At 42.3% G+C, this 11,441-nt stretch overlaps 1 long non-coding RNA gene across 1 annotated transcript; it reads right to left on the bottom strand.

The window, feature by feature from the left end:
• Positions 1-6,019: 6,019 nt before the first annotated feature.
• Positions 6,020-10,888, bottom strand: LOC308117178. The gene is made up of 3 exons (XR_013935827.1): positions 10,475-10,888; positions 8,429-8,722; positions 6,020-7,768 (listed from the first exon to the last, which is right to left on the bottom strand). It is a non-coding gene; the product is annotated as an uncharacterized lncRNA (long non-coding RNA).
• Positions 10,889-11,441: the final 553 nt, after the last annotated feature.

Genomic DNA, 11,441 nt, shown 5'->3' with positions numbered 1-11,441 from the left:
GCTAACAGGCGTTTATTAACAAAATGTATTAATTCATATATAATTCATAAATCATTCCATTAATCAACACACACATAAATATCAAACGTCATCTAACACGGAGATCTAATCTATTAAACAGCAAACACTATGTACAAAGAGTGTGTGTGTGTGTGTGTGTGTGTGTGTGTGTGTGTGTGTGTGTGTGTGTGGTCTGGAGTGATGAGGGTGATGGACGTAATGACCCCCAACGTCCACCAATTGGAGGCAGACTTTGGCGGGACAATGTGAGAGGGTGTGATGACCACGAACGTCCACCAGGTGGAGGCAGACGTTGCCGGGTCAGTGTAGTGACCGTGGCGACCACTAGGGGCATGTGGCGGCATGCTGAGGGAAAGCGCAATGATTGGTGTGCCACCAGGTGGACGTCAAGAGGGATTGCGATGACCCACGCGACCACTAGAGGCATTTGAATCGCTCTTTCTGGGGTCGTGGCGGTTGCTTCGTGACCAGATAAACAAGACGTCCGTCGCGCGTGCATGCATGAGGGCGGTCTCGGAGCGAGGCGGTCTACCGAGGGCGTAACGAACGCGTGGTTTTGTTGGCCCAGTTCTGAGCGCCGGAGTTCTAAGTGGATGTCGGGACATGCAGTTAGAACCCTGGTGATCGAGACAGAGGGGGTCTTGCAGCATCAGATAGCAGTTGGTTGCTACATGTAGCTGTGTGTGTCTGTGAGCTTATCTGATCAGATAAGAGGAGCGCAGGGCTGCACAGACCCGGGTTAGTGAGAAAAGGGGGGGATGAGAGAGGGGGGAGACAGAGAATATTGGCTCGGTTCTGAACCCTGGTTCCTCCACACAGAGCTCCTAGTGGGCCTGGAGCTCACTTGGACCTCTGGTTCTGAGGTGGAAAACCCGAGTCTCGGACTTGGTTGGTGCGTGTGAACGCACGTACACAAACATGAGATGCTGCGGCCTTCTCAGCGGCACATTGAAACACATTGCATGTTAGCTTCACACTAATCTAACAATATCTCTGCCCAGACAAAAGCTCTTACTGTCCGTGGTTGTGCTGTGTTGGACAGCACCATCGGTGGTGCTGTGCGGTTCTGTGAGGCTGCGGTAACTGGTTGTTACCGGGTCGAAGTTCAGCGTCCTTAATTCAGAGGCCTGGCTTCAGCTGCACTCCTGCAGCTGAAAGGAAGAGAGGAGACGCTGGGTCGAGTCTCCAGAATCCCCCCCAAAAAAAAGGAAAAAAGAAAGAGAAGAAGTAGTACAAACTGTGTCCTTCTCATCCAGCGGGCTGGCGTTGGACAGCCGAACCTCCACGGGGACAGGGGATCCCTGGAGGGAGAGCTGCTGCAGCGGGTCAATGTCCACGGTGAACTGAGCGGAAGAGCAAAACTTCACACTGATGTTCGAGTGGGACGGCGGACACGACGCGGGGAGGTGTCCGGCCGAGCTTCTCATAATTACTGTCATTACCCACCGAAAACACCAAAACAACGTGCCTCTGACCACTAGCGGAACAAATCAGAGCTGGGCCGGGGGCAGGGCACATTACCGGGCCCTTTAAACTCAAATAATAAAGCTCATCATAACATAATTTTACAACATACACATGCCTGCAACAGTGGGACTTACAAGCTTCAGCACACGAAGAGCAACTATGTCATTTTGAAGTCCATCAAATGGACATGAAACATAACAAACCAAGAGAACAACAAAAACAAAAAAATGTAGGAGGCTACTACATCACTAGTCAGTCTTGACTGGGGCAGCCTATATAAGCCCACATAAGTCCAGCTCTCTTGATAGTGGTGATTAGAATAAAACTGTTTGCATGATCTGAGCTCCTCCGGGCCCAGGCTGGCTCCCCGGCTCCCCCAGGTCCCCGCTCCAAAACAAAGTTGTGAACTTATGAGCAAAGTTGCAGTAATATACTACACACACACACACACACACACACACACACACACACACACACACACACACACACACACACACACACACACACACACACACACACACACACACACACGCACACACACACTCCAGGTTTAGCTACTGGTCAGTCAACATGACAACCTGCTGTTTTGCTGCACAAAATTACTTCTGTGGTCGTTAAATTCGGCTTTGCAAAGTGTGCGAATGACTTTCACTTCCTCCAATGAGCCGTCGCTCAACTTTTTAAAGTGAATCTTTACGATCAATATTCCGTCCCCAATGGTTGCGAGGTATTTTGCTGCTCTGCAGCCAGGCTGGCTCGGCTGCACACGTGACCAAAGGTTAGGGAGTAAAACAAAGTCAACAAAACTGCGTTAATTGCTTTATGTTTTTAAAATGAGGTTAAACGTTTTAAATTATTTGCCAAAATTAACATTTTGCCTGAAGGCTCGGGGCCCAATAGTGGTCATGCAGGCTGGAGGGACGGTGCGGCTGATCGGGTGTGTGGTTGTGGAAGAGGTCAGTGAGGTATGGGGGAGCGAGGTTATGGAGAGCCTTGAATGTCGGGAGTAAGATCTTAAACTGAATTATGTGTAATATCTAATAGATACCTTAAGTGCATATATATATTCCCTTCATTCTTTCTGTTTGCTCTTGCAAAATGAAATGTGATTAATATCGAATTAAAAATTAATGATATTTAATTGTGATTAATCAGAATTAATCCACAGCAACCCTGTGAGTAATCTGATTAAAAAATGTTCATATCATAATCATTTGACAGCACTAGTAATTAATCTGTGTGTCCGTGGACTATTGTCAACGCTTCAGTTGATAATAAGCTCTTCAGCTATATGATGAATATTATTTACCTGAAGCTCACAGTATTCCCATTAAGTCCTCTGTAAAATATCTAGGCATAAATATATCCAAAAACACCACTGAATGTGAAGATAAGAATATATGGAAGGTAAAAGACAATTGCCAGACCTGTCTTAATTCATGGCTACATAGAGATATTAGTATTTTAGGACATGTTTTATTAACCAAAACGGAAAGTTTATCCCGTTGCATATATCCAGCATACTCCACAGCAATCCCCAAAAAAGCCATTAAAAAATAACTCTGATTAATCTGGAGAAACAAAGTGCATTATATAAGAAGTACACAATGGAGCAAAGAATATCAAGATGGTGGTCTTAATGCGATAGACTTTGATTTCATAAATGGTACATTAAAAATTAACTAGTTAAAATCCTTTTCCTCCAGTACAGATGTTTGGAACCATATCCCAAGGGAAATATTTAAGAAAATGGGAGGGATCAATCTTTTACTTAGATTTTGCAATTTCAAAACTCCCAGTCAAGCGTTCTCTTTTTCACCAGCAAGTACTTTTATATTGGATGATGCTACATAACCATAACTTCACCCCACATAACACACCTATTTGGAATAGCAGATATATAACTGTTAAGGGTCGATCTTTATTTCAGCAGAGCTGGTGGGATCAAGGCGAGCAACTCATCTGTTGGATGTTGATGGCTCCCTTCTATCACATGGAAACTTTAGTAATAACTACAACTTTAATGTCAGTCCAAATCTATTTAAATCCATAATAAAAGCTATTCCAAAATGAATTCTATCTTCTACACGTGAAACTATGAAATACTCAAATATCACTCCGATCCTGCCTGACCTGACATTTGGTGAAAACGACTTTAGGAAAAAAGTAACAAACAAATTGATCAGAAATCTTTTCAAAAAGATCTCAAATCCAATATTCATATATACAAATTCAATATCCCAACACTTTTCAAAGACTTCTATTACCAAATTACGATCCCATTATTTAAAATATCCTATTTCCCCGAAATTGAAAGAAATCCATTTTAAGATATTAAATGGAATCTACCCATCTGGTGCTCTGCTGAGGCAAAGATTTGGCTTTGAAACAAGTAATTATATTTTTTGTTGTGAAGAAGAAACCACTGAACATCTATTCTTCTACTGTACATTCTCACAAGCTCTATGGCCTGATATTCATGACTGGCTTTCCACTAAAGTCCCTCTGCTAAATGATTTTTCAGAAAAGGATATTATTTTTGGTCTTATAATGGAAAACTCACACCATTACGGGAGCGTATTGCATTCCCGTGAAAAAAAAATCGACTTTGTTTTTCTGAAATAATGACATAATTATCTCATAATTATGAGAAAAATTTATAAAAATAAAGTTCGGCTCTGTTTTTCTGAATTCATGAGATACTGTTTTTTTTTTTTTAAATAAAAAATTGGCTGTTTTCTTTAATTTATGAGATATTGTTTTCTGAAAATAATAAAAAATGGGCTCTGTTGTTCTGAATCAATGGGACAGTGGTGCGTGGTATTCCAAGCAGAAGCTCTGCTAGACCATTGTAGGTCAAACATGCATGCCCCAGCTCTCAAATTGAATCCAGCTTTAATTCTATTTGGCGGGGAAATACTCTTGTCTTTAAGTATTGTTGATGGTATTGTTATTAGTTAGTCAACTTTGCACAGTGTTACGTCTGATGCATTGTGGGAAGTGGAGTGTGACTTCTTTCGACTTTGGGTATTGTCGTTCGTTGTTCACTGTTCGATGCAGCAGATTTTTATGCGAGTGCTAGGTTCAGTGTCAGAAGAGGAATAAAAAAAAAAAACCCAGTGGTCATCAACTGCGAATGTCTTCACTGACTAAGACTATCAAACGCCACACGCAGAATTACCTGGACTAAAAACTTGTTCCCAGCAGACGTGAGCCACGGCTGAGTGAAGCTCAGTTGTGAACCGGGTCTCCCAACTACGGTTTGGAGTTATAAACCAGTGGAGGTAACACTGTACAAAGTTGACAAACTAATAACAATACCATCAACAATACAAAACACAGGGCCTGAAATATGGGAGGTAGATGTGTGTGTGTGTGTGTGTGTGTGTGTGTGTGTGTGTGTGTGTGTGTGTGTGTGTGTGTGTGTGTGTGTGTGTGTGTGTGTGTGTGTGTGTGTGTGTGTGTGTGTGTGTGACTCACGGAGGATGGAAGCAGCATGTTCAGACCTGCAGGGCCTCAACCTGCCGAGAAGCTCCAGCTCCTGAGAGGAGACGCTTAAACCCGCCTCACAAGCAGCAATATTCAAAATATCACAACTCAAAGTTCGATGTCAAGTTTTCTCTTCCCTTCATTCATGACTCACCGGAACTTTTTGACTTCCCTTTTTTCTTTTTCTCTTTTACTATTCCCACTCTTGCTGTTCCTCTTTGGATACAAATGACTTGATATGAAGTACTGATGCTGCGTCACTCACATCCTTTGCATCGAGATCTGGTCTTATGAGGTGTCAGCCAACTTTTCATAAAGGGTTCAGGAAGACGTGCAAACTGGGCTTTTCTCTTGTGGTGCTGTGGGAAACTAAAGTTCTGGTCACGCTGCAAAAAAAGTGGAGCACGCAAACCTTTTTCATGTCAGTGGGATACATCTCTCGATGCACTTGGACAGGTCATCAGTGATAGTACCTGGGGTCATCGGGAGTTTCGAGTCTTTCAACTGCAGACACCCTCACCCAGGCGACCCGACCAGGAGTGATCAGTTCCCGGCCTGTGTCCAAGAAGCATGACTCCATAGCTTGTCCCTCTTGCTCCACAGCCATGTAGAGGCTTTCTCAGCTGCCTCTGAAGCTCTACCGATGGCCTTCTTCTTACACGTGCCAAAACCAATTAAACATCAAAAGCAGGAATTCACCTATTATTCCTCCATTGGTTTGCCGCTGCCACGGCCAGGAACCAGGCCAAGCTCCGCTCTGCTGACAAGGTGATCGGCGGCAACCCCCCACCTCTCCAGGAGCTCTACACCTCCAGGACCCGGACACCAGCAGCCAGGAGTGCAGTTCACCCTTTTCACCCCGGACACAAACTCTTTCAGCCCCTCCCCTCTGGCGAAAGGCTCCGGTCCATCAAGACCAGGACCTGACGCCACCAGAACAGCTTCTTCCCTGCTGCAGTCACACAGAGCCCCCCGACCCCCACCCCCACCCAGTTGACTCCCCTCCACCCACCAGAACATATTACTCGGCACGTTGTTTTTTGAGTGCACATATTTAATGTTCGTTGTTTTGTGTTTTGCACCGTTACACCAAGAGAAATTCCTTGTACTGCAGATTTACATTTTCTACAGTACCTGGAAATAAAATCTTTCTGATTCTTATCATGGAAGCAAAAAGTATTTCAAGTATGTTTAATATTAAATATTACTGAAATAAAAAAACCAATTGGATTCATATCAACATTTTATTTCCAACACAAATGGAAAACACATATAATTTAACCTTCTCACTCAAGCTGGACTTCCTGAATTAGATTTCCCAGAGTCCTTCATGACTTCACCTCCTTGTGAGTTTTCACGTGGCGGAGCAATTTACCACTTTGACTGAAACTTTTTCCACATGTTTCACAAGAATACGGCTTCTCACCTGTGTGGGTTCTCTTGTGGCGCAACAAAGCACTGTGTCGACTGAAACATTTCCCACATGTTTCACAACAATACGGCTTCTCACCTGTGTGAGTTCTCTTGTGGCCCAACAAAGTAGTCTTTTGTCGGAAACTTTTCCCACATGTTTCACAAGAATACGGCTTCTCACCCGTGTGAGTCCTCTTGTGGACCAACAAATTACTCTGTTGACTGAAACTTTTCCCACACGTTTCACAAATTATTTTCTTTTCATCAGTGACAGTTCTTAAGTTCTGATGTAATTTCCGTTTTTCACAGACATTTTTCCCACAAGTTTCCTCACCAAGAACATGTGGGGAAAATGTTTCACAAGAATACGGCTTCTCACCTATGTGAGTTCTGTTGTGGACCATCAAACTACTCTGTTGACTGAAACTTTTCCCACATGTTTCACAAGAATATGGCTTCTCACCTGTGTGAGTTCTCTTGTGGATCAACAAATTACTCTGTTGACTGAAACTTTTCCCACATGTTTCACAAGAGTACGGCTTCTCACCTGTGTGAGTTCTCTTGTGGATCAACAAATGACACTGAGAACTGAAACTTTTCCCACACGTTTCACAAGAATATGGCTTCTCACCTGTGTGAGTTCTCATGTGGATCAACAAGTTACAATGCAAACTGAAACTTTTCGCACATGTTTCACAAGAATACAATTTCTCACCTGTGTGAGTTCTCTTGTGGATCAACAAATTACTTTGTTGACTGAAACTTTTTCCACATGTTTCACAAGAGTACGGCTTCTCACCTGTGTGGGTTCTCTTGTGGATCAACAAGTGACACTGAGAACTGAAACTTTTCCCACATGTTTCACAAACTATTTTCTTCTTCTCGGTGAAAGTTCTTAAGTTTTGACATAATTTAGGTTTTTTACAGACTTTTTTCCCACATGTTTCCTCACAAAGAAGCTTTTCACCTTCAGCCTGCTTCTCGGACTCAGGAACCTCGTCCACACGGTCACCAAGAACTATGGTGATTTCTTTCAGCTCCACATTTCTAGTTGATTCTGAGTCGATATGTTTTGTCACATGGTGGACTTCAGAGTCATGAGAGAGGAGCTGCTCAGTGTCCGGTACTTCTTCTGGTTCACTCGGGGAACTTTGCTCCTCACTAGAAGGAACCCTAAAGGAACCACTTTCAACCTTCAGTAGAAGCTGCTCTCCCCCCTGGCTGGTACCGAGTTCCTGGTGCTCCTCAATCTGTGGAGGTTCTGCTTCTTCTGGTTCCTCTTTAATCTGTGGAGGTTCTGCTTCTCCCGGCTCTCCACTGCAGTTTGTTTCATCTTTCAAGAGCTGCTCCTCCCTACAGTCATCGTGCTGTTGGAGCTCTGGAGAGACACAAAAGTACAAGATGAAAGGTTAGTTACTTCTACAGTTCCAGCTTTAAAAACAAATCTGGGACTCAAGTGGTGAAATTGAAAACTTTCATTGAAAAAATTTTTAAAATAATAATAATAAGAGAGTGTGGGTGTTACATTATTTTATGTTGTGCACGTTGAGCGGCTGAACAGCTGGTGTCTTAACGATTACTTATTTAGATTAACTTTTTCTCGTTGGTATATTCACTGACCTTCTCTCATTTTCACACAATGCTGTGTTCACTGTTTACCATGCTACCTGAGATGGAGTCATAATGAGACGTCCTGCTGAATGAAATGCCTCTTCAGAAAACGTCAATGTCCACAGCTTTATTGGACCGTCCAATTCGGATAGTCAACGCACATTGTTCAAGCTCTGGCTACTATTCACAGTTGAGAAGAATTTTTTCCTCGGGGGAAAAATGCAGATGTTGTGTTTCCTAAAGTGTAATGCTGTGCTGTTACGTTGTGTGTATCTGGAGTTACCAGTCTGCTGAATAAAGGTGATAAAAGATACTAAAAACTGAACCGATAAATTCTGTTTCTGTCAGCGGTAGATAAACCAAACGGTCATAATGACGGAGATCTTCCACCACTCACATTCATGTGTCCATTCAGACGTTTCCATACCTGTTCTGTGGAGCTTCATTTGAGATTTCCAGATGTTTTCCAGCAGTCTGCGCTGACAATCAATCTCCTTGCACTGGATGACAGTTTGTTCAAACACAGAGAAGATTTCTCCGGCAGCAGCAGTTAGTCGCTGGGTGGTCCAGTCTCTCACAGAGTGGTGGGAATCGTCACGTTCACCATCAGTAACAGTCACTTCAACACCACCCTCCTCCTCTTTAGTGTGTGGAGCTTCATGTTCCTCCTGCTCCAGACTGGAGCTCGTCTTCTGGTGACCAATGTGTTGCTGTGGACTCTCTGGAGGGAAACAAGACAAAAGTCACTGATGTGATGATGTGAATATTTTACAGTGAAGGATGGATGAGACAGGACAGGCTGCATTTAAAATAGAAACATTTAGAAGTAAGAAGTCCTGGACGCTGCAACAGTAATGCAGTGAATTGGACAAGTAACTTTAATCTGATTACTAGTTTGGAAATAGTAACGCGTTAGATTACTCGTTACTGAAAAAAGTGGTCATTTGAGTGTAACGCGTTACTAATAAACACATTACCGGATCACTGTAGTGACAGTAACTCTGCCTCATTAAGACACAACACACCTGAATGAAACTCAGACTGTGTTTCAATAGCAATCCAGAATTAAAATCTCCTTTACAAGATGTCGCATAAAGCTGTGAACATCATGAATCTGGTTATATTGAAGACTCTTCCTTGCTTTGTGAAACTCTTTTCAGATACACTCCCACGTACACTTTACGTAGTTTGCACAAGACACACACACACACACACGAAAGTGGACCGGACTCTATTGGTGTCAATGTTCAGTGTGTGAAGTGAAAAATGACTCAAACCATCTTCATCCTCCTTCTATCAGGATTACAGCTCTACTTGCTGCTTCTCCTGCTGCTCTTCAGAACACATTTACTCCCTGAAGCTTTATCAAGAGTGGAACGTATGGAGAAGAGAAGAAGACTCCACCTACATGGTCCAAAGACATATAAACACCCCAGAGACTCCAAATGTTCCGCTCCCTTGTCCACATACATTACAAAGGTAGTCTTAATGATGTCCAGTTGAAATTTTGGAAGTAACTTTAAATAAATAAATATCTTAAATAGCTGCTTGTCAATATTTGAACAAGCCTGAACAAGATGCTGCTGAATCTGCTGGAGAGAAGATGTGAGGAAGACCAGACTGAATATGGACGTGTTGCTCTCATGTTGGAGGCCATGGCCGTCAGAAAACATGGGCAATGCAATCGATTACATTACATTATAAAGAGGTTTGGAGCAGACTGGTCTCATGTTCTTGTGTTTAACTTGAAAATGTACTTTTCTTTGAGGATTTCTATCCATCTAAAACACTACATATCATATACTATTCATTAATACTTCCATATCTAAATTACTGTGTAGAGGTTTGGGGGAAACACCTACAAATCATCACTCCGACAGTCGGGCACACTCCAGAAGAGACCATCAGACTGGTTCAGAAGGCTTCCAGGACCACATTAATACCTTATTTATTAATTTCAGCGTACTAAAACTGCCAGATCTGGTAGAATTGGAAACAACAACATTAATGCACAAAGCTAGAAATAAGCAACTAATAGACAACATACAGAAAGTTTTTACTGATAGAGAGGATTAGATTACAGGGGCAATCTGGACTTCAGAACCAAGAGATGAAGGGGAGCACTGTCTGAATTTATGTGTATGAATGTGTATGTACGTGCACGTATACTCAATTTTGTATTTAATTCCAATTGTAATTAATGACACATTTAATTAATTATTTAATGGTGTATTTATTTCTTTAATTTTGGCACATTTAGGCGATGAAATAATCAAATAGTGAAATAATTATATAGGCGTTTTTACATCAAATTTATTCCGATTTTAATTAATTAATGACACATTTAATTAATTATTTAATGATTTAATGACACATTTATATATTTAATTCCAATTTTGTTTAATTAATGACACAAAAGAAAAGCACCGATCGTCCACGAGTCATTCATGTCTTCATTCTGACTTTTCCATACCTGTTCTGTGGAACTCGACTTGAGGTTTCCCGCTGATTTCCAAGAATCTGCGTTGACAGTCCATCTCCTCCTCGTACCGGACGACAGTTTGCTCGAACATGTTGAATATTTCTCCGGCAGCAGCAGTGAGTCGCTCGATGATAAACTCCTTCAAAGCCTGAAGTGACGTCATTGTTTCTGCAATGAGATGAAATATTTCCTCCGTGAGACTCGAGGACACTGCGGAGTCCAACCAGCTCCGAACAGCCGCCAAACGCTTCTCCCTCTTTCCTTTAAGGTTTAACAGCAGCTCGAATCCACCGTCCATCCACCGCCTGTTCAATGTTACAAAGCTTATTACGAGGGTTTGTTTTTGGCTTGATGCGTCGACCGGAAACGACGACACCGGGTTCCCCGACTTCCTTCTTCTTCTTCTTCTTCTTTTGTGTTTTATGGCAGTTTGCTACCTCTTCAAATGAGCATTACCGCCACCTACTGGGCTGAAGTTAGAACGAAGTCAGGCGTTAAACAGTCTAGAGTTTTACCCTAAATCCTTCCTATTAATTTTGTTCTCTGCAGAAACCTAAATAGACTCCTCACTATCTCCTTATCTTCTGCTCTAACTATATTAATTAAACTAAATACACCTTTTGTTTTCTCAACTGCTTCCTTTACTGTTCTTCGCTCTTCCTATTTCTTACATTCCATCATGACATGCTGTACTGTCTCAAACATCCCACACTGTTCACATTTCCCATCTTTATGTTTTCTTATCTTATTAAGTGTCCCATTTAATCCAGGAGGCCCAATCCTTAATCGTGTCATTATCGTCTCTTCCTATCCTTCTACTCGCCCCAACCTGTTTCTGTCTTGTGAAAGGATCTCTACCTGTTTCCTGAGAGTCCCAGTATTCTTGCCACCTTTTTAGTATATGTTTCTTAACTAGTGTTCTCCCCTCAGCTTTGCTCAACTGAACTGGAAGTTCTAT

This window comes from Lipophrys pholis, assembly GCF_963383615.2.
Source record: "Lipophrys pholis genome assembly, chromosome: 11".
NCBI classification, from domain to species: domain Eukaryota; kingdom Metazoa; phylum Chordata; class Actinopteri; order Blenniiformes; family Blenniidae; genus Lipophrys; species Lipophrys pholis.
This window is presented reverse-complemented; position numbering and strand designations above follow the sequence as displayed.